Genomic DNA, 22246 nt, shown 5'->3' with positions numbered 1-22246 from the left:
AGGCTGAGGCTGGCTCTGTGCAGTAGGGCAGCGTTGATATTTTCTGCAGAATTTTGTGTATGCAAAAAAAAAAAAAAAAATGCTGAAATTCCCAAGCCCTGACTTCCCAGGCCCATCTGGAAGGCATTTTGTCTCTGACAAGTTTAGCAAGAGTTTACCAGCAAGATCTGTTTCAGTGAGGGTGGCTGTGAGCTAGATGATGCATCTGGTGCTTATTTTAGCAGGTTCGGATGGAGTGTGGAAATCCTGCCTTTGTACCAGTGGAAGGAAACTTGAGAAAGGTGGGCGAGGAACAGAACAATGCTTTGCTTGTCTGAACAGGACAGGTCCTTTTTGGCTGCATGTTCTGTCCCACGGAGAGTGGTGGCCTCTATAGCACAATAAAGGGCCGTCTGCTCCGGCGGGACTGGCAGGCAGTGGTGTCCCTGTTGTCTCAGGCATTTTGGGTTGAGATGAAGAATGGGATCTCTGTGGTGTCCTGTGATGGAGCTGGGCTCCAGCTGTGGCTCCTACAAGCTCCCTGGGTCTTGCAGCAAGCTCTGACAAGCACTGCTGTCTTGTTTCTGCCATCCAGCCCTGGTTTGTGATCGTCTTCCAGGATGCAACTCCCTCGTATTGCTGAAAAATCTTTCCCTAGTGAAGCTTTCTGATTTTCTGCTCCTTTGAGGGATGTTTGTTGCATTCTGCTCACGTTCATTAAGGAAATGTTCCATTACCTATGGTCTGCTCTTCTTCAAGGACACTGTTTCTTCCATTTCTTAGATTGTCTTAGACAAACAGTGTTGTTGTGGTAGATGAACAGCCCAATTTTTCCTTGTCTGCCTTCAGAGCATCTCTGATTTAGCATCACCTGGGAAAGCAGGTGAAATCAGCTTAGTCGGAGCCAGTTGCAGAGATCTGTGGTGCAGGACTCAGAGAACCTGGTGGCTGCCGACTTCTTCCCGAAGAAGCTTGGCTGTGTGTCTACAGACCATGCGTGTGTACACGTGTATGTATGGCATTAGCACAAGTGCCTGAATTAGAGCCGTGACCCTCTGGGGGGCTGTTCTGGCCTCGCAGGGCTGGAAAGCTGTCAGGTAGGTGCTTTGGGGCAGGGAGGGATGGGGGGAGCACTGCTGGGGAGTCACAGAGAGTGGGATGGCTCCTGGGGGCACTGCTGGGGGTGCCTGGCAGACAAATTGCTCTGTCTGGTGCCATCGCCCGCCTTGCTGGGACCAGGGATGGGACGGGGTTAAGGGCTCTGCAGGCAGAACACCAGGCTGCCCCGTGCTTGTGTGTGCTGCCTCGGTGGCAGGGAGCCACCAGGACCCGCTGGCTGTGGGACGTGGCGAATCCCAGCGCTGCCACTGCTATCTCCCCCTCGATCTCTTCTAAGGACACAGCCTGCCAGCTTTGTGAAGGAGCTTATCTTCCCAATTACCTGTGATCTTTTGCAATACGAGACACTTAATCAGCGTCTCCTGACTTCTTGTCAGATTAATTACCACCAGGATATGTCTTTTCTGCTGTTTGCTGCTGAATCCGGTCATGGGAAAGTGAAGAGAGCATCCTGCACCTGGCAGGGGGCTGGCAGGAGGGTGGCACCGGGGGTCTCCACGAGCAGTGCTGCTTCTGCGGGGTCCGCGGGCCCATCCTGCAGCCCTGGGCTGGCCTGGGTTTTGCAGGGAGCATTACTTGCTTGCAGACTTATGTTAGGCCCCGCAGGACTCCTTCCCCTGCCCATTTGTGCAGCTGCAGCCAGCGGTGCAAACCAACCATGGGCACATGGATCAGTTTTGGGGGACACAACACAGACAGGAGGGATGGGCAAAGAGAATCATGGAGTTGTCTGGGTTGGGAAAGACCTTCAAGATCACCAATTCCAAAGACTTTCCCATTTCCTTTTCCCACTCCACCCACTTAGAGAGGGGAAAGGGAGTGGGAAAAAGGCTTTTTGGGCTCCTGGAGAGTATCACGAGGCTTTTCAGCTTCGATTTGTGGGCAGAAATAGTTTTGTCAGCTGCTCTGTGGACAGCGTGGGCTGCTCTCACATGTACGTGTCCTCCCCTGGTTTCTCAGGCTGTGGCCACGCTCTGGCAGCAAGCAGAGGCATGGAAACCGAGCCCTGTATGGGGTGGTGTGCGTGCCCCCGAAGGGGTTTGGGTTGGCAGCTGCCCACTTTGCTCCACGCACCCGGTGTGATGATGGGCAGCCCATTCCCTCCTGTGCTGGGGTGTGTGGGGGATGCTCAGCGAGTGCTGCTCCACACATGGTGCCCGTTAGGGGTTCTGGGTGTGCAACCGAGCAGAGAAAGTGGTAAAAAAAAATGAGGTTGCAGAGAGCAGCTGGCAGGACAGTGCTTCTGTCCTTCCCCCAGTGCCCCCACCAGGAGCCCGATGTGCCGGGGGCAGGCAGGAGCAGGGGCTCTGTTCCATGGCTGTCATGAGACTGATGTCCCCCTGGGGGTGGCACTTTCCTTGGTGTTTTGTAAGGGCTGCTTGCTTTCACTTTCTTGTCTTGGCCGGGGTGAGAGCACCCTGGAGGTGCTGTGGGGTCCTGTGGGGGTTGCAGCACCCACGTGTTGCTTGCTTCTGCTTGGCTGCAGGCCTCCCCAGGGGGGTTTACTGGGGAGAATGAACTGCAGCTCCCAAAAGACTTAAACCTGAAGTTGCTCTTCTTAAGGGGTGATGTCTCCCTTGCACAAGTCCACAGGGATATGTGCAGCACCAGCTTGCTCTGCATCGAGCTCAGGAGATGCCAGGCCAGGGAGCGCGGCCAGGAGGTGCTGCCCTGCTCAGCCCACATGTGTGGAGAGAGGTCGCCGTGGGTCTGTTCATGTCAGAAAAAAACACAGATAAAATCTGAAATGTTTTCCCAGAAATCTCCTTATCTCTTCCCCCTCTCCCTGACAGAGGCTGCAGAGCAGAAGTGTGTTTGGAGCCCGCCGGGCTTTTCCCATGGAGCGCTTGGCTTGTTAAAATCTTTGACATCAGGGTTCTTTATTACCTGCAATAAAATGCCTCTGCTAATCTTTAACATGCAGCGTGCGAGGGGAAAAGGATTGCATTAAAAACCTGTTTATGGGAGTGTTACTAAGACTTGTAGAAAGGAGTAAAAGTGAATGATGGCTGAAGAAAGACCGCCGCTGGGGCAGTGGAAGCGCTGCCCTGCCAGAGGTGCTGGCAAAGCGGCACAAAGGGCTTGGTCCACACCTGAGCACAGAGCGCAGGGAAAGTCCGGCACCTCCCTCCCTCCCCACCTTTGTTTTGCAGTGATTTCCAGGCCTGTTGCTTTTTATCACCCCAGTGTTAATTCAAACCTCCTCCAGCAGAGCAGCCTGTAAACACGCCCGCGTCTCGCAGCTTGGGCGCATGGTGTGAGCGCGGGGCTGCGTGGGGCCCGCAGCTCAAACTTGAGTGGCAGCTTCCCTTTTTGAGGTAGTTTGGACAGCATTCGGGTATTACAAAAATAGCCTTTTCTGCAGCAGTTAGTATTTTTTTTTATAAGGCTGCCATTTACTGTGATATCTTAATGTCTCGTGGTTTTTGGTATTTTTATTCTCCCATTTATTCTCCCATTTATTTTCTGCTGTTCCCCCTCCGCGCAGCGGGGAGCTGGGCTCTGCGGCTGGGATCCGGGCTGGCAGCGCCCTGCCTGATGCTCCAGCAGCCTAACAGAAACTGTTCAGCCCTTCAGAAGTGTAATTGGGTTTCAGTCTTGTTCGAGACAAGGTTTGGGAGTGTCTGAGCTGTAATCGCACTGACATGCCTGTTCCCAGAACTCAGCTATTAGATTTCAGACAACGGAGAGGAACAGCATCAGGTGTCGAGTATTTTCTGCTGCTCCTACTCCACAATCTATTTTTGATATCATTTTTATTGCGTTCAAGATAAACAGAGAGTGGATGAGTTCCCATGGGAATCGGTCTATCCACCACTCACGCCGGTTTAGTTGAGGGGAAAGTACAGTCACGCGAGAGCCTCCGATGCCTTTGGTGCAAGATTCCCCATCTTTTTATGATTTCATTATATTTACCAACTCCGGTTCACGTTAAGGCAGGAAGCGGCTGGTGCCTTGCCACGTGGTGGAGGGAGGGAGGGCAAAGGGACCTTTCCCTTTGCCACCTGCCTGTGCGGGGTCCCAAAGTGGGACAAAGCAGACCAACAGGTCCCTGCTGCCCCCAGCCTGTGCACAGCTCTGCTCTGGTCTGGAGAGTGTGCTCCGTGTGCCCACAGCAGCACGTTTCTGTAGCACTGCCCTGACTGCAGGGACAACGTGTTTGGCCAGGGAGGCTGGCAGGAAGATGTCTGTGACCCTAAGGAAACATACATCCCGTGCTGGGGAAGAATTTGGTGGCAAACCCCGCAAACGGCAGTGTAAGGAATATGAAGGAGACGTAGGAAAGAGCTGATGGGTCCAAGAGAGGGATCTGGAGCATTGCCGGCAACTGCACTCAAGAAAATGTCTGGAGTGTTCGGGAGGTGGGGTCGGTGCCATGTGGGGAGCTGGGCGGTGGCAGATGGAGCCAGAGGGGACATCTGTCCCTGGCAGTTACGGACTTAGATCTGGAAGAATCTCTTGCTTTTATGCTGGAAGCTGAGACCTCAGAGCAAGGACCCTGCCAGATGAGGCCTGGAGAGAAACATTCCTCTCTGTGGTTGCATTTTTGGGAAGCCAAAAGTCACAGTGAGCTTCTTCAAAGGCAGCCCTGACAGCCTTGCTCTGCAGATGGGCTGCGTGGCACCAGCTCCGATCCATCTCCCTCTCACTAGTGCAAACCAGGCCTGTGCTGCTCAGATCTGCAGGGCTTTGTGTAAGCCACATGCAGAGCAGCTGGAGGGAGTCGATAGGTGAGGGACCAGAAGCGGGATTGGGATCTGTTGGCGCAGGTGTTAACAAGGCACTTAGCACAGCCCTGGAGGATGGGGCTTTGGTTTGGAGAGCCCAGGGCCTCGCAGGGTGCTGGGGAGGGCTTCTTGTCCCCTGCGTCCCTGCTGGGGTGGTGGAGGTGACACAGCTCCTGGTCTTCAAGGGATGAGTGGTGCAGCACTGGGACACTTTTAATGGGAAGCCATCACCGGAGGCATGGCACGGGCTGGGATGCTGAGCTGACCCCATGCTCGTGGGGACGCTTAGCCCTGCACCGTGTGTGCCTTATTGCAGGTGGACAATGTGTCACCCCTCCCCATGGCCCAGCAATGACAGGTTGGGCTGGGTCCCCTCCCGGGGCGCTGCCCTGCTCCGTCCTGCACCCCAGCTAATTAATGCCCTGCAGAGGAGCTTGGCCAGGAACCTGCTGAGCAGGAAAGGCTGACACCCCTATCTGCTGGAAATCTGCTCACACCCCTTGGCCAGAGGCTGGGGCTGGGCTGGAGGACATTAACAGACGCAGCAGTGATGCCACAAGGAGGGACACCCCAGTCAGTCCTTAGCCTTATTGTCACCGGGTGGTGACAGACCTCCCGCAGGAGGAGCTCCCAAACATCTGCCTAACTGCAGCACCGGCCTTGTGTGCCGGAGCACCATGGAGGATCCTGAATTTGGGTTCCTCCTTGTCCCTCACCACAACCAGGAGCTGGTGGAGGTGGGACCATGCTCTCCAGGGATGTGCCCAGCTCCTGGGCTCCTCGTGCCACCGTGGCCCCACCAGCACCGAGGCTTTGTGCTCCCCAAACACTGCGGTCCTGTGTGGGCCTAGCCACCAGCTCCTGCCTGCAAACCCTACGTACGGGTGCTGGTGCCTCCCTGGGGCAAGTCACGGAGGAAGCAGAAATATTTCCCCCTGCACATCCCAAGGAAAAGTCGGGATCTGCAGCCTGGAGTAGGGCAGGGTGGCGAGGTCCCAGCCAGGCCCCACCTGGACGTGTCTGGGGGCTGTCGTCCCGCAGGGCCTCCTGGGCGGCGGGGTGGTGAATGCCTCCTTTGACACCAAGAACTAGACCGAAACTATGTCAACGGGGAGAGCGGGGCGGCTGTTCCTGTTTTTCCTGTTGGAGGCTTTGAACTGTGTCCTGCCGGGTCAGCGTGTGGGGAGACACCTCAGGCTCGGACGGGGAGGGTCTGAAACCCTAGACCCTGGGAAAGGGGAGATCGACTGCCTGGGAGAGGTATCGGTGCAGAGCCCATCCGTCCCCAGGGGATTAGATGGGAGGAGGAGGGATTTGGGGCCGAGTAGTGGCCCATGTCTTCTGGAGTGAAGGTTGAAGGAGGAGAGCAAAGTCGATGTTGGGGTGCTCTGTCTCTAAAAGGCTGGCTCTTCCCTAAACGCAATCCCAGTTTTGGGTGGAAATGTGGTCTAAAAAGAAAACCATGAAGTCCCCAAAGCACTGGGGCCCCCTGGTTGCACCTCACCTTCCGTTCTCCTTCTCTTGTACAAAGAGGTCAGCACAGAGCCCAGCCCTTTCAGCTCTCAGCCCAAAAATTAGGTAAAAGCTGCCAGGAGGGTAATAGCCCAGCTCGGGCAGGGCAGCAAAGCCGGGGGCTCGCCTGCCTCGCAGATCGATGCCCTCTGCTGAACGGGCTGCACTCTGGTTTTATTACTGCAGCGCTAACGGCATAAAAGGTGATAGCACAGGACCTTTTCTCCAGGTACAGGGAAAGGTGAGTTGTGCTCCAGAGGCTGTTTTGTGGCAGGTGGAGCGTGGGCAGACTGTACCTGCAGGCCAGGTTCACGTTGCATAAGCCCCGGGTCCCAACGTGCCAGCAGGAGCAGCACTGAAAGCTTTCATCAGCCCGAGCAGAGGAGCTGGGCCAGTAGCATACACCCCCCAGAAGCTCCCCAGAAGTGCACATGCAAAATTAATGCTGTTCAGCTGGTCTGTGAGTGTCCGCCTTCGGACACTGCTGACACAGATGGGTCAGGCCAGTGCCCCGTCCAGGGCACCCAGAGAGCCCCCAGTCTCCTCCGGGAGGCATTTTCCTGCCACCCTCTGGTTATTGCCGCAGAAAATGGGTTTATTGGCGTCAGTTTGTACAAAAGTGAGTTTTAGCAGCACGGTGGAAACCGCTGTCAGGTTTATGCTCGGGCATAGAGATCCTCTGCATCATTTTTATTCTTTTGCTGACATCTAGTGTCTGAAAACCTGCAACGCAGGGTACTGAGGTTTGGATATGGGGCATTGGGAATGTTTCTTGCCCTGTTTGCAGCCAAACAGGCACCAGCACCTTCCTCCTGTTCCTCTGCAGAGCCCTGGGGTGCGGGCTGAGCTTGGTGGGGGCTGGAGCACCCCATCTGGGGGATCTGACCCCACCTGGGTGTGCTGGAAAACCCAGGGTTTGCCAGGGCAGGGAGGTCTGTGGGTTTTGGTGTTTGCAGCAGAAAGTGCCTTTGGAAATTCGCAATTCCTTCAGGCTTATAATTAGGGAAAAATAGTGCTGGAGCTGGGGACATCTCGCCATTTCCCGCAGGATAACTGGCGGCACCTCCTGCTTTCCCCTCCTCTCACCCTGCTTGCTCCCTTCTTGGAGCTGGGGGGCTGAGGGCAGCCCCATTGCCAGACCCTGGCACACAAATCCCAGTGGAGAACTTGTGTTTTGGGGGAATTTCAGCTTCAACAGCAAGGGAAATAGCAGTCCCAGAACAAGCACAGCACTAAGAGAAAGCTGCTGGGGGCAGAGACCTGGATGCTGGGAGATGCTGACCACCAGCAAGGTGGGGCTGCAGCCTGGTGCCGATGGATATTTTCAGGCAGAGCTGCTGGAAATTAATCCCAACTGGGGTGGGAGAATGCATCTGCAGTGGGGTGTTATACTGCTCCAAGCCTGATGCCCCCTGATTTGATGGGCATGGAGGTGCTGGAGGGAATAAGAAGCCCTGGGGACGTGTCCTCTCCTCCGGGCTCTGTGGGGCGGCTGTGTGGGGTGGGAGGGCAGCGGCAGCTCCTTTGTGGGGTGCTCTCCCCTTTATCCTGCTTCTGGTTAGAGCTGCTGGTCTGGTCCCCAGAGGTTACCTCCGAGCAGGACGTTCCCTCTTTAGAACAACCTGTTTTAATGCCTGCTGGTGAGCAATGCTTATTAACGTCAGCTTAAGCCCTGCCCTAGCGTCTTTGCCCTCTGGCTCAATGCGTGAGTGTGTTTGGGGTGCTGGGGGGTGCTGGCGATGCCCCACGTGTGGCTCCATCTCCTGATGCTGCTCTGAACCAGGAGCTGGAAGAGGCTCCTTGGGGGCACAGCAGAGGTGACCCATTTGGGGGTGACAGATGACACTGACTGGCAGTGGACCTCAGCATTGCTTTCTGTTCATCCCCCTCCCTGGTAGGTGGTTTGTTTGTTTGTTTGTTTGTTTGTTTTTCATTTTCTCTGACGTGACAGCAGCCCAGTTTTGGCACTTGGGGCTGGTACTGCTCCTTCAGCAACTCACCCAGCGTGGACTCAGCCCCTTGCTGCAGACGAGGTGGGGAAGCTGCCTCTCCCCATGCCCCAAAACATCACCAAGGGCAGAGGGGACCCCAGCAGAGACCTCCCCATGTCCTGACTGGTCCTGTCCCTGTGGTCACTGGCACACAGGATGGCACTCACAGACCACAGGTACTCTCATTCCAGCCCGGTTTCAGCAAATCCCCCTAAAACATCCCCTGAAGCAATCCCTCTAAAACTCCCTCGAGGCCGTGGGATGTCCAGCAGCCTCAGCAGAGTGAGCTGAGTGCTCCTGTGTCCTTGTGTGTAAAACGTGCTTTAAGGTAAAACAGTGTTGTGGGAAATTTCGTGCTGAACCGTTTACACCTCTGTTCACATGACTTTATTTTGTAAAAGCCCTCTCAAATCTTGCCAGGAGTCAAGGTTTATTTCCCCTTCCTTGAGGGCATTTAATCCTGGACTCATTAATTTTAATTTTAATGTACAATTGCTGAGGAGAGAAAAAAACAGAAATATTTTGTCTCAGGGAAAAGATCAGATATAGCTTTATCCTGAAGCCATCAGAGATGCTTATCAGCTTATTTTCTTTCTTCCCCAGCTGTGCGAGCTTGCAGAAGAACCAGTTTTGCTCAGCTTTGGCTTTTGGAGAGAAGAAATGATTGCTGGAGAAACGGAGCTGGGCAGCAAGTCCCTGCTCAGGACGGGGTGATGCATTGAGCATGGGATAGCAAACAAAACACGTCGCTGCATGGGATCACCGCCCTGGGTGATGGAAGCACTTGGCTTTAAAAAGAAAAGCAGGGAGATTTTTTCTTTCCCTAGTCATTTATGCAGAAAAACACCCTCTGAGTGGGGTGTGGTTTCCTTCGGCAGCTGAAATCGCCTGCCTCTTGCTTTCAGCTACAACCACCAAAGTTTCCAAAATAAAACAAAAGCATTAAGTGTGATTATTGGGCAAGACTTGCTTCTTCCTCAGACCTCACTGCAGCCTTCCCCAGCCCAGGGCTGCCTGGATGAGGAGCGTGTCAGAGCCAGTGGCTGGTGGTGAGGGCCAGCAAACCCCCTTCTGCACAGCTGGGATGCACTTTGCTTGAGAACCAACCTTTTGCCAAAATGTTCTTTTGCTGACCATCACCTTTGCAATAATAATAACAAAGAGAGAGAGACAGAGACAGGAAAGGGAAGTTGTTGTTGTTGTTTGTTTGTTTGTTTGTTTGTTTTCAGGTTAAAACAAGAGAAAAATGCTCCAGCTGCCGCAGGAGGAAGCCCAGTGGCAGGGGTGGGAGTGGGAAGGCTGTGGTGGCTCAGGGGGTGGCTTCCTTGCAGAGGCTGCCTTGACACAACGAGGACAGAAAGAGTTAAACTTTGGTGTGGCTAGAGGAGCTCAGGTGTGACTCTGTTTTCCTTCAGGACTACAGCAGGCAACGCAGCAACAGCTTTGGGGTGAGGTTAGAAAATGCCTCCCCAGGAGACCTGGGGCTCCATCCCTGTGGCACATGGCTGCAAGGGCAGCGCCTGCCCTGGGGACAAAGCTGGCTGAAGGACCTGGTCGGTGGGAAGGGGAAGCAGCTGGGAAGCTTGGATTTGCCCCGTGCTCAGGAGAGCAAAGAGGATGAGATTTGCTGTGGCGGTGGTGACATCCTGCGTGGAGCATCTCCATGCTGCCTTCGGGAGCTGCTGAGCCACTCTTCCACTACGCTAAAAGCAGAAACCTGCTCACACAGAGCCCAAGTAAGTGAAGAATAAATGTTTTTAGATTTGACTCTGGAAGCAGGTTCGATAGGTAAGTGGAAAAGAGTGAGGTTTGAAAAATGACAACCTGTCCTCGCTCTGCATGTCTTCGCTTTCTGCCCCTGGGAGGAGCAGGGCTCGATCCCACAGCAGCTGCCTGTTGCCAGCGGATGGTTTAACAACAAAACCTCGGGTGCTGTGCAGGTGCCAGGGCTGCTGCTGGTGCTGTGCAGAGGGTGCCCAGCGCTGCGCTGCCAGCCCCGAGAGCTCTGCAGGCATGTGGGGACCAGGGGGTGCGGGGCCGGGGCTCCAGAGGGACCTTGCCCACGCAGGGAGCTCTCTCGCCCTGTTTTGGGCACCCGGTAAGAGATGTTACAGAGCATCTTGGCAGGGCTGGAATGTGGCATCCATCCCTGGGGCCGTATTCTGACTGCTCAGCAGCTCTTCCTCTGTCCCTTTCCAGTTTGCAGTCTGAAAGGTGGGTTTGGGTCTTTCCAGGCTGCTTTACACAGCTCTTCCAGCAGTGTTTTAAAGCACTGATTGCATTCCTACAAGCACATCACCTGTGTTCACTTAGTAATAGAAGTTTTACCTTCTGCTGCTGGCAGAGGGCTTGTTCAGGCTCTGAGAGGTGATACAGGTGATGTTTTCAAAAGGTGCAGTGTCCAAGCTAGATGCGACCTGACCCATCCTACAGGAGAGGACTCTGGTCCAGCTGTGGGCACCTGGCACCTACTGCAGGACTTGGTGAGTTTTCTCTTCTGAACCCAGAGGCTGGCTCAGGGATGGTGCTGGTCCATTCGCAGGGTGAACTTCTTCAGAGCCATGTGGTGGACGACTGGAAGCCAAAATGTCCACAGAAAGCAATTCTCAAACTGTAGAATAACACCCGGTCTATCACGGTAAAGCAGCACAGGGCTGGGTTTGCTCCCAGGCTGCTGTTGGTCTTCCTGCAAAATGATGATAGTCCTATTTCTGCCCCATTTCTGCCAGCTGGCTCCTGGGGGTCATCAGGCAGAGCTCCTGGTGAAGAACAGGACTTGGTCCATGGATAGGGGGAATTCACATTAGGATGGGTTTTCAGGAGAAACTTGTGGCAGGGATTGCCTGGATGATTTCTTGTGGTTCGGTCTGTGTTCATCAAAGCCAAGGCAGCCAGGAAAGAGCTGGTCTAAAACCCACAAGCTGGGTTGATGTTGGAAGGATGAAGCCAGGGTGAGGTGCCCTGGTGCTAATTAAAGAGCCAGGGTGTGCTGGGCTGAGCTCTTACCCTGCATGGATTTGGCTCTCAGGTGGCTCTGTGACACACTTCAGGCTGCTGCTGGAGGTGGTGGGAGGCAGCAGTCCCACCGCAGGAGAATAATGTGTCTGTGAACAACCTCAGTGGGATAAATGTAATCCTGGAGCACGAGTGGGCCCGCATTGAGGAGAATAAACCTGAGCTGGAGAAAATGGCTGCTCTCACCAACAGGTGCCTCTTCTCAAAAGCAGGGTGGTCTGGGGGGTCTCCCACCATGGTGGCTGGAAGGATGGGGAGCTGGGGAAGCAGCGCCTAAACTGGGTGAGTCTTCCACTTGTGGTCTGGAGCCTGTTGGCTTCCCAGAATCATCATAAAGTAGAAGCTGGGATTTCCAGTGCATTGTGAAGGGTATTTTTTTTTTTTCTTTCTGCTTTTGAGCTCTATGGGATTACGCATATAGCTGCGCTAAGTTGATAAACATAGATGGATGCTAACAGGAGTTTTGTTGTGGCTAGGAATACTGCTGATTCAGGAAGAGCTCCAGGGTGGATGCACACCCCTGCGTTTGCATTGGACTGGAGGACAACCTGCCTGGGGTCACCACGGAGTCAAGAGATCCCTTAATGCAGCTTCTCCAAACACTGTAAAATGGAGAGAAAAAAAAAAAAAAGGGAGGGGGGAGGATTTTGCAGAGGAAAGTGAGACAGCCTTACATCTGCTTGTATTTGTTTTTTGCAAAGCTGTATCTTTGGGCATGTGGATGCTTATAGACAGCTCAGTGGAAGACACAAGTGCCCCCAGACCTTAAGCTGGAGCCCCCCACAGCCACCCTCTCTGTGACACGCTTCTCGGTTCAGACCTGCGGCGTTAAGCTGCCTGCTCTGACAGCAAACACAGCACGCCAGGGACTTCCTGAATTTTTTCGGATTTGCAGAGACTGGAACTTGTCAGAAGATTGCCCTGGTCCTGATAAAACTTTCCTTAAGAACATGTTTCAAATCTCAGAAAGCCTCTCTTGTCAGAGCTGGTTCCTCGAGCCGCCACATAACGAGGGCATGAACTCGCCGTGAGCGCTGCGGGGCCCGATTCTGCCTGAGCCCAGCACCCCCGCTGGCCAGGAGCTGGCTCTGCCTTATCTGTCGGTGGAAACGTTGGGGGCTCGTCTTGATAGGGAATGGGAAAGTGTTGGTGAGAGCAAGGCGTTTCCTGAGCTGATGATGCTGCTCTTTGCCCGGCTTTAGTGACGGGTGGTGGTGAGGTGTCTGCGGGTGCTGGGGTGATCAAAGGGAGAGGGGGGGCAGGAGGCGAGCTGGATCCCACTGCGGTGCCACCGTGGGGCAGGGGGCAGGGGGCAGGGAGGGCCTTTCTGCCTCCCCCAGCATTCCCCCCTCGAGCTTTGTCCTGGTCTTTCCTCAAAATGATGAAGAGCAGCCGTCAGCGGGTAATGATTTAGCATGTGGGAAGCCTGAGCTTTATTGGTGTCCCTGTCCCAGTTCCTTTTAAGCCCACAGTAGGAATCTCCTGAGCAGACAGATGTAAACTGGCTGACTAAACTGAACCTATGCGAGGTAATGTGACTGAGCCTCATAAATCCCACCGGTTCTCATGTATCAGCCCAGTTTCCTCAGCAACATGAAAACTGCCTGCTCCCATCAGCCAGCTGTGAGGAAGGGAAGGGCTCATGTGGGCTGCCTCAAAACCCTTTGCACCCCAAATGCCATCAGTGATCTGGGCTCGAGTTTCGGCCCTGCAGTGTGTATGGGATGCTGAGCTGATCTCTCTCCTGTTTTCAGGAATAATTTCTCAGAAAAATGCTCAGAGGCAGCCCTGCAAAACAGCTCGAATGCCTCTAGGCGGCACGCGAGTGTGTCAGATCACACCCGGCATACAGCCCTCGCTTCTTGTCCGGCTCTGCATGAACATTAGGGTCCCCCCTGCTGCTGTGGTGGCTGGCGTGGGGGCAGCACGGGTGCTGTGCAGGGCACCCCAGCCCCACCTCATGTCCCAAAGAGCAGAGATGTTGATGCGGGGTTGCCCAATGTGAAACGGGAGCTGGGCCCCACACCTGCTCGTGCTGGGATGAAAACTCTGCAGCACTGCCTGGCAGTTCCCCATCCTCCAGTCCTGCTGGGGACTATTGCCCGTCCCCATAAGGTAAGACCCCAAGTGCTCACAGCCCATGGCCAGTGCTGGGTGACATTTGTTTCTCATACCTTTCATCGCTGCAGAGAGCTGTGGGATTGAATTTCTGGCATCTGCAGCTGGGCCTCCCACCTACCACATCTCTGCCCCCGGGCCGAAGGCAGGGAGGGATCTCCCCAGGTGTCGGCCCTGGGTTCAGTGGGCTTCCTGCTGCTCTGCCCCGAAGGGTGAGGTGGAGGTGGGTGAGAGATTTCTGGAGGTGGAGGGAAATCCGTCTCACCTGCTGGGGGTGGTGGGGATCTGTCTTCTTCCACTGCCACCAGAGTGAGCCTGTGGTTGAGACCCATAAGGACACTTAGCAAAGAAAATCCAAATTAAATAAGGGTTTATGGATTAGACTCCTTGATAGGAGACTCTTACAAGGAATTCAGTTTATTTTCTTTCATTTAAGGAGAACAAGACTCAGTCATGGTCATTTTAATTCTGCTAAAAATGGTACAGAGAAGTTTAACGTGGCTTATCTTAATCCACTTGAAAAATCAATTCAGATTAATTTTCTTGAGTGCCTTGCGTGGTTTGCCTTTGATTTTTTTACATGTTAATTAGTTTTATTGTGTGTGGCTGAAAGATAGCATGACCGTAGCTTCCATCAGTCACACAAATGCTCCTGTGGTTATGCACAGACTTTAAATACCAAGCTCTTGTGTCAGGTAAGCAGGAAGGAGGATGCTCCTGGATGGTCCTGTTAACCATTCACCAGATGGCTGTGGTGGGCAGGGACCTCTGGAGGTCTCGGGCCCAAGCCCCTGCTCTGTGGAGGGTCCGCTTGGGGCCATGTCCACTTGGGTTTGATTTCTCCAAAACCTCTCCAATGTGAAACCACTTCCAATGTTTGATCACCTTTGTGTAAAGAAGGCTTTCATATGTTTCAAACCCTCTGTTTTCTGTTCTTCTGTAGACGTGTATTCCTTAGTGCTTGACCCAGACAACCATGAAGTGACCAGCAGTGTTCCCTGGGAACCGCCAGACCCTGATCATCCTGGAAGATCTGGACACCAGCTCCACGTGCTGTCTGACATGGGTTTCTCTGTTGGCTGCTACTGTTTTCAGGCTGAGATGTCCAGGGCTGGTGCCTACATTGGCATGGATGTACAGAAATGTTGACTGCATGGGTTCAGAAAGCAACCGCTGCTTCTTGGGGAATGACTTCTGGAGCAACCTGTGGAACAGGAAAGGGTTTTCGGCATGGCACCAAAGACTGAGAGATACCTCTTAAAACGTAGGACAGTTCTACCTGAACTACACCAGCAGGACCTCATCCTTTTACAGGGTCACCTCTGATGGCAAGACCTTGATACACCAGACTGTGATTTGCTGAGTCCCTCTACTCCATCTTTTGGGTTTCAAGGAAAGAAAATTCTATCAGGACTGTGAGGGTGGGGAAGGTCCCACTCCTTGCCCTCCTGTGGAGGCTGCTTCATTGAAAGCATCTGAGTCAGAACTGGCCAGGGCTTAGGTTCTGGTGTGATGCCGGTGCTGTTATGGCAGGTAGCTGGCAAAGAAGGGAGACATTTCAATAAAGACTCTTGTAATCAGGTGTGCCTCTTAGCATCGCATATTTTGGAGATGTACATGGCTAGGAGTTTGTGGAGTGCTTGTCAGGGGTCAGTACAGATTGTTCCCAGCAGTGGATCCCTTAATATTCTGTTTTGTATGAGTTAAAGCTATTTTATTTTTATTTTATTTTATTTTATTTTTATTTTATTTTTATTTTTTATTTTATTATTTTTCTTCCCCAGTGATGGGTCATGCACTGCCCTGAGATACTGGCTTCACCATGCCTGGTGTACGTGGGCAGGCCAAGGTTTTGTTGCCATTTTCCCTGCTGTGCCTGGATAATGGTCTCAGCCCCCAGCTCAGTTCTCAGCCGGTTTCGGGGTCAGGGTGGCCCTGAGGCAGTGAGAGGTCCCTCTTGGTGCTGCCATGTCCTGGTCTGCCCCGAGAGCAAAGAGCTGCGGTCGTGCTTTGCTCCAGGCAGTAGAAAGTGGACACAGCGATCCCAGGAACGCCCCCAAACCTCCTGCCTTCTCCCAGGGTAACTGGGGAGCAGGAGGAAAGCGCTGGGGTGTGAGCAGAGAGCACTGGGGGCTGCCAAATTTTGGAAACACGAGGACGGGAGAGCGCATGGGCCCTATGCTGGGAGGGAAAGCGAGCAGAGGAGGGAGCAGCAGTGGAGCTGGCAACCACAGGAGGGTGCTCTCAGCCCGCTGCTCGCCCCACTGCCTGCGGGGAAGGGGCCTGGAAGGCGGCTGCTGCCTCTCCCTCCTCTCCCTTGTCTCTTCTTCCTCCCAGCCTTCATCTCCCCCTCCTCTCCCTCCTCGCCTTCGTCTCCCTCCTCTCGCTCCTCTTCCTCGCCCACGCTTCCTTCCCCTTGGTGAGTCGCTTTCAAGTGCAGCTTTCAGAGCACTGTGGGGGCAAAGGGGACTGCAGTGAGGGGGTCCCATCATGGGCTAATTTAGGAGTGAGAAGCACAGAAGTTTCCCTGCATGCTGGTGCTCCTCAGCAGGCTGGTTCAGGCTGCAGGCCCAACAGCATGGGCTGCTGAGAAACTCAAGATTTCCCCCCCTCTAGAAGTCAGCAGGGGGAGAGAAGCTGGTACAAAGCACCTTGCGGAGGAGGGGAGTCCGTCTCGCCCCATTCTGCAGGTGGGGAAACAGAGGCAGGGGTTGGGAAGCTCTTTGCCAGCGCCACATTGCAGAGACACACAACTGGGTCTCAGGGGTGCCTGGTCAGCACTGGGACAAATGCAGTGCTAGAACCAGGTGATGCCCTTTGTCCCAGGTACTTCGGCCTTGGGGCTGAGATGGATAAATCTGTTTATTGTGCTCTCTGTACAAAACAGAAACGAAGTGGAAAGGTGGGATTGAACCGGAAGGGAAAGGCATCAAGGCATGGGAATCTGCGCGTGGTTCCTCTAATACTCACTAAAGGTAGGCCGGAAGCCAGACTTCAATTTCTGAAAGTTGTCTTTGGGAGAAAAAGACAATAAAATGTCAAACAAGGCCAAACAAAGCCATTGACTGTTGAAATCAAATGGTTTGAGTTTATTCTCATTTGACCTCTATAAAATATGTGAAATGGAAAAAAAAAAACCTGCTTCCTCTTATGACCCAGTATGTCAAGAATTATTGTTTCATAAAAATGATCAAACAAGATCCAGCGTCTTGGAGATGAAACTGAGAGTGGCATGTGGAGGGAAGATGCCCATATCCATGTGAGGGCAGTAACAGCCATGTCCCCTCAGCAGGTCCAGGGTGGCCTTTCCACTGCTGAAGTGGGTGGATGTGTGTCTAAAGAAACGGTTGCTGGTGCTGGGTGTGTAACAGCTGGTGCTCAAGAGAAGCCCTTTGGTCTGTGTTATGAGAAATGTCAAATTAGACAATTAAATCAGTCCCTGTTGGTTTTAAGCCTTATGGATCCGTAGCCCTAAGGGTACACTGACAGATTTACTGCCATTTCACTGGTACTCGTTACAAGAGTATTTTGCTCCAAGACACTAAGTAGAGCAAAGGGGCTGTAAATCACATCCATACATCGGCCCTGGCAGAAGAGGATCTGATGCTGAAGAGGGTCCAAAGGGGACAGTGTGGCCAAAGCAGAGGCTTTCCACTGCTCTTGGGCCTTGAAGGAATCTGAAATGAGGAGGTGAGAAGCACTGGGGCTGCAGTGAGTCCCCAGCGGTCCCAGGGACAAGCGTGAAGCATCGCCTCTCTCCTCCTTGCAGGCTGTTTCCTCCTCTCTCCTGGCAGCACTCTGCACCCACACCTGGAGTGTTCCTGGCTGTGTCCTGTGCTTCTCCTGCCAGAAATTCAGACTGCACGTAGGGGAGACAGGCTTTCAGTTCACCCTGATGCGGACAGAGGGGAGGAACAGCCCAAAACACACTCACCTTGAGCTGCTAACAGAGGTGGGTCCAGCCCTGAACCCAGATCCTGTATCCAGGCTCAGTCCTGCTCCCTGCTCATCCTGGGCATAGACTCTCCAAAACTCACCTCCCCGCACCGCGTGGCGCAGGCAGGGACATCAGCAGTGGCACCGCATAGCCCCATGTCCCTGCACCACTGCGGAGGTTCGTGCTGGAGAAACCTGCACCCAAAGCCAGCTCTGCTGCTCATCTCAGCTCTCCTTTTAGCTTGGCAGCCCATGCCTGGGAGTTACATATTTTATTCTCAGAGTGCCAAGCTGCCCATCCCCAGGCTGCGTTCAGGGATTGGCATGCAAATAAGCCTGTTGCTGCCTCAGACTGTGATAATTAAAAGTGAAGTTGTAAAACAAGCAGCATCAATTTTGGTGCACGTCCCCAGCAACACATGGTGATTGGACTGAGTTAGGAGGCATTTCCAGCTACGCAGCAATCTCTAAATAGCCTGGAGAGAATACATGGGAATTTAGCTTGTGCAGCTATTTCAGATGTCAAAACAAGTTTTCTTGTTAATATGAAACTCTTTGGACTTTGCATTTTTAATTAAAGCTTTTAATTATCCAACTGTATTTATTAGCTTTTATGAAGACAGCTGCTTTAAGCGCTATAAGCCAAATCTGTGCTCTGAAGCACTGCTTGTCCGAGTCAGGATTTCAGTTGTGAACAGCCTTCATTGTGAGGTAAATGGGTTGTTTAATTTAGACTGAAATTACTGTCCCAGCTTGATTGAAACTCTTTATGGCAGAAAACAACAAAACAACCTCGGTGGAGCGTTGGTGCGCCCATGGCTGGGCGGGATGCTGCGCTGGCAGCACAGGGGCTCTGTGCCAGCCCCTACCAGGGTGAGCATCAGCTGCTGCTGGAGAGGGCTTCTCTGCCCACCACACCTCTCTTCTCACGTTGCTTTGCCTTGAGCACTAGGCTGAGACTGGAAGCTGCTGGGTGGAAGCCTCTTGCCCCCTTGTGATGGGTTCCGAGGTGCTGAGGCTGTGCGGATGGAGCCGGTGCTGCTGATGGGTCCCTGCGGGGCAGTGGGGCTGCCCTGGCTGTGCAGGAATCTCGCTGGGCTCTGGTTTGGAGGAGACCAGCCTTCATAACTGGTCTTCTGCCCTGCCTGCTCTTCAGTTGCTGTGATCACAGACCGTCTTTATCATGCAACAGCTAATGCCTGTGGGCCTGTTCACAACACAGATGACTTATTCACTGGGATCATGTTATTTACATCTGCAGTGTGGTCTCTCTCGGTTGCAGCATGCCAGGAGTTTAACAGCTTGTAGAAGCCTTTATGTCCCGCCTGTGCAGGAGGAGAGGCGAAGAGGAGCAGACTATTTGACTAGAAATGCAAGGGAAGAGCTGACAACCAGAATGGGGTTGTGCTGAGCTCAGCGCTGTGTTCGGGGTGAGCTCTCTGGTTCAAGATCTTACTCTTCATCACTGTCAAATATTCTGCAAAACATACTAAATCATCTGTAATTTGGTGAGAAGAAAGGTAAAGTGGGCAGCTTTTAAACACTGATGCAGGTCAGTTCACAGCTAGTGAGACCGAGCAGGATCAGAGGATGAAGCAGCAGCAGCAGCAGCGCATGGAGCTGGGCGGGCAGCTCAGGAGCCCTTGTGCTTGTTTCTTTGGTAGAGGACAGATCAAAAGCCTCGGGCTGGGCAGGACTGATCTCTCTAGACCTGCATGTAGCTGCTGGCCATGAACTTTCTTTTGTCCTCTTTTATGTTGCAAGGGAGCTTAAGGTGGGATTGATGTGGGTGGAATATTCTTCAAAGGAGAGGCTGCTGCTCGGCATGGCATGTGCAGGTCGGGAGTACAGCAGTGCACACACTGTTACTGAGCGTGTCTCTGTGCTTGTGAAAGAGCAGTAAAGTGACTGTCTTCTGGCTTACCTTGGGTCGATGCCCATGCTGACGATTGGTACCCATGGAGCATTGCATTGCAGATGGGAGCTGAATTTCTCCGACAGGTGCATTCCCAAGTACCTCCCATTTATCCAGTCCCCAGTGAAAGCTGCTGTTTACACTAGGGGCTGTCCCATGCTTGGGGATGTTTCTGCTCTGGTGTTAGCACCCGTGTCCAGCAGTGTGCTGGAAGGGCACTGAGACCCAGGGGCATGGGCAGGACACCTCCAGGTGGAGATGATTGGTAGTGATGGGAATCATGGTCAGCTGGTGGGTGACAGGGACAGAGCATCAGAGAATAAGGGCTTCATTGGGCTGGGGCTAGGGCAGGGAGAGGCTCCAAAGGATGACCTGAGTCCTGGGGAAAGTCCAGTTGTCTGGCCTGTAGCAGAGACCTGGTGGCTACATGGTGGTGCTGTCCTCAGCAGGCTTCTTGTTGTCCCTGGACAGTGGGATATAAAAAGGGCAGAGAAGGCTGAAAGGAGAAATAAGAAAGCTAATGAACTTAAGAAATAAGAATAAGAAAGCTAATGAATGGATGCAAGAAAGGAGTCAGAGCTGGCAGGGAACAGGCTTGTTGTCACTTAATAAACCTGTTCCTGCTGCTGTTCCTGCTGCGGACAGCGTCACCCTCTGGGTTTGTAGGTTGGGTTTTAGAGCAAGGCAAGCACCAGGCTGTGACTGTGGGGATGTCCTAGGAGTGGGGGGCTGGCATGACCAGGTCACCTTGCTGGGGGTGGCAGGACACCCAATGGATGGAGCTGGAGCAGGGACCCTGACTTCACCTGGTCCTACCTGTGGAGCTGCAGCAACCACCAGTCGGAGCCTGGCAGCCCCACGTGGGTCCCTCACACACGGAAAGCAGAAAGCAGGGGGAGCATCGCTGTCCAGGGACACTTGTTTCTGTGGAGGTTTTGGAGACCACAGGGCTGCTTCTTTTGTGCAAAAAGGCAGAGAAATCCCTCTGTGCGCCTTGATGCCTCGGGGTCCCGTGGTGCCATGCTGCACACAGCATCAGGGTGGGGGCTTCAAACCTGCCCTGCTTCTGCCTGGAGAGCAGCACGGTTGGGTCCTGCACAATCAGAGATAATTAATAAACGGCCCTGAACCTGCTGCCAGGTCTTCTGGTGCCGAGGGATGCAGCAGCAGGCTGAGTACCTCTGCTATGCAGGGCTCAGAAACAGGTGAGAAACAGCCATTTTTGATACGCAGCACAGCAGAGCATAGCAAGGGTTTCCTTCCCACCCTACAGCAGTGCTCGGTGCACACCCATGTCTTCTGCAGGGTGGAGAACGTTTTCAGGGTGCTTTAATGGGTCTTGATCAAAAGGAGCTGCCCTGCAGGAGCAGCCTGTGATGCCCTGTGCAGGATGCAGGGACAGGATTCAGGAAGGGGAGATGCCACACTTTGCACACCTGAGGATAAGGGCATTTATCGAGTGTTTGAGGCCAAACAGGGATGGGAGAGCAAGTGCTCATAAAAAATAAATAAAAAAAATCTGTGTCTATCCAATACCAAGAAGTGTCATGGTTTTTATTCCCTCTGTCCCTTTTTCGTGTCCCCCCCCCCCATTTTTTAAATCCCCCTTGGAATCTTTAAGGGGAGGTTTCCCGAAAAAGATGCAGTATTCTGTGTCAGGATCTGGGCCTTGCTGCCGCTGAGAGCTCATAACGATGAAGATTTAATGCAAATCAAATGGACTTTTCATCTTAGCAGAGAAGTATTTACAGCCCATTAAGTAGATGGGAAAACTGGTCATTTTTTTTGGAGGGGAGCAGAGAAAAAAAAAGAAGTGCTGCGTAAAAAAGTGGCCACAAAAGGCTCTTAGCTTGAGAAATTTAGCCTGAGAAATTTATCAGCTTTTGGGGATGGAAAACTCATCATTTATATATAAAAATATATCACTCTTAATTACATGGCCAACTTCAGCTTTACTCATTAGCTACTTGCGCTACTCTGCCAAGTTACACAGTGGTGAGCTGGCTGGGATATTTTATCTGGCATTTTACCCTGGATCAGAAAAGCCAGCATATGGCCTCATCGGCCTCTGCTTTCCTGGGTCAGAGGGTAGGGAAATAGATGCCAAAAGTGGAGAAAAGCAGGAATTAGGGGATGGGGAGGGGAAGGTGAGTACTAATGCATACATCTGGGGTGAGGGGCTCTGGCACATGTGGGTGCCTTTGGGGCTGCAGCTCCCCGTCTCTTTGCCCTGCTCCAAGGCCGATGGCAAGGTGTCGGAGATGGGAGCATCTAAATGGCCCTTTTAGGGTTACCTTCTTTGAATGTGGCCTCTCTTTTTCACGTGGGTCACATCCCTCTCTCCTCCTGGCTTATGCTTGTGTCGTCTTTAAATACCTCTGATAAGGCCCTGACCTGTCACTGGGATAGCTGATTTCTGCACCTAATCACTCACTTCTAAGACAGTTTTTCTTAATGTCTTGCCTGAAATATTTCCATTTGCAGCTTCAGGCCCCAGCACTCCTTGTTTTACCGTTTCCAGATCATTTAAATAATCCCCCTTCCTCCTTTGATGGTATTTCCCTGAAGGTATTTATAGCGTTATCATGCTCCCCATTTAATCTCCTTTCTTCCAGACTGTATAAAATTAAACTCCTCCTTCTCCTCTCCTTCGCCTGCTTTGTGTGTTTGTGGCAGCTTGTTCTGAGCTCTCTCCAGCTCCTGGGACCCCTCTGGGCCCTGTGGCCATCCCAGTGCCATGGCACAGGCATTGCACAGTCCCTTGGGGGAGGATTGCAAAAGACCCTGTATCGTTTAGAGCATCTGTCGGCATTTCCCTAGGTCAGGAGAGCTTTGCTGGGGAGCCTGGTGTGGTTTCAGCAGCTGGTCTGTGTTGTTTGGCATGAACAGTGCTAAGATGACCCTAAGACATGCCTGGCGTGCCAGCCGGCTGT

General features: G+C 53.1%; 1 long non-coding RNA gene across 1 annotated transcript in view; it reads left to right on the top strand.

Moving 5' to 3' along the window:
• The window catches only part of LOC121057139, a 39428-nt gene extending 22362 nt beyond the window's left edge, over positions 1-17066 (top strand). Inside the window, exons 2-5 of the long non-coding RNA XR_005813656.1 lie at positions 8933-10812; positions 11554-11626; positions 11821-13685; positions 14406-17066. This is a non-coding gene — a long non-coding RNA (uncharacterized LOC121057139). The remainder of the gene's footprint in view (positions 1-8932; positions 10813-11553; positions 11627-11820; positions 13686-14405) is intronic.
• Positions 17067-22246: the final 5180 nt, after the last annotated feature.

The sequence above is a fragment of the Cygnus olor genome, chromosome 18 (assembly GCF_009769625.2).
Source record: "Cygnus olor isolate bCygOlo1 chromosome 18, bCygOlo1.pri.v2, whole genome shotgun sequence".
Taxonomy (NCBI): Eukaryota; Metazoa; Chordata; class Aves; order Anseriformes; family Anatidae; genus Cygnus; species Cygnus olor.
Note: the sequence above shows the minus strand (reverse complement) of the source record. Positions and strands in the feature narration are given on the sequence as shown.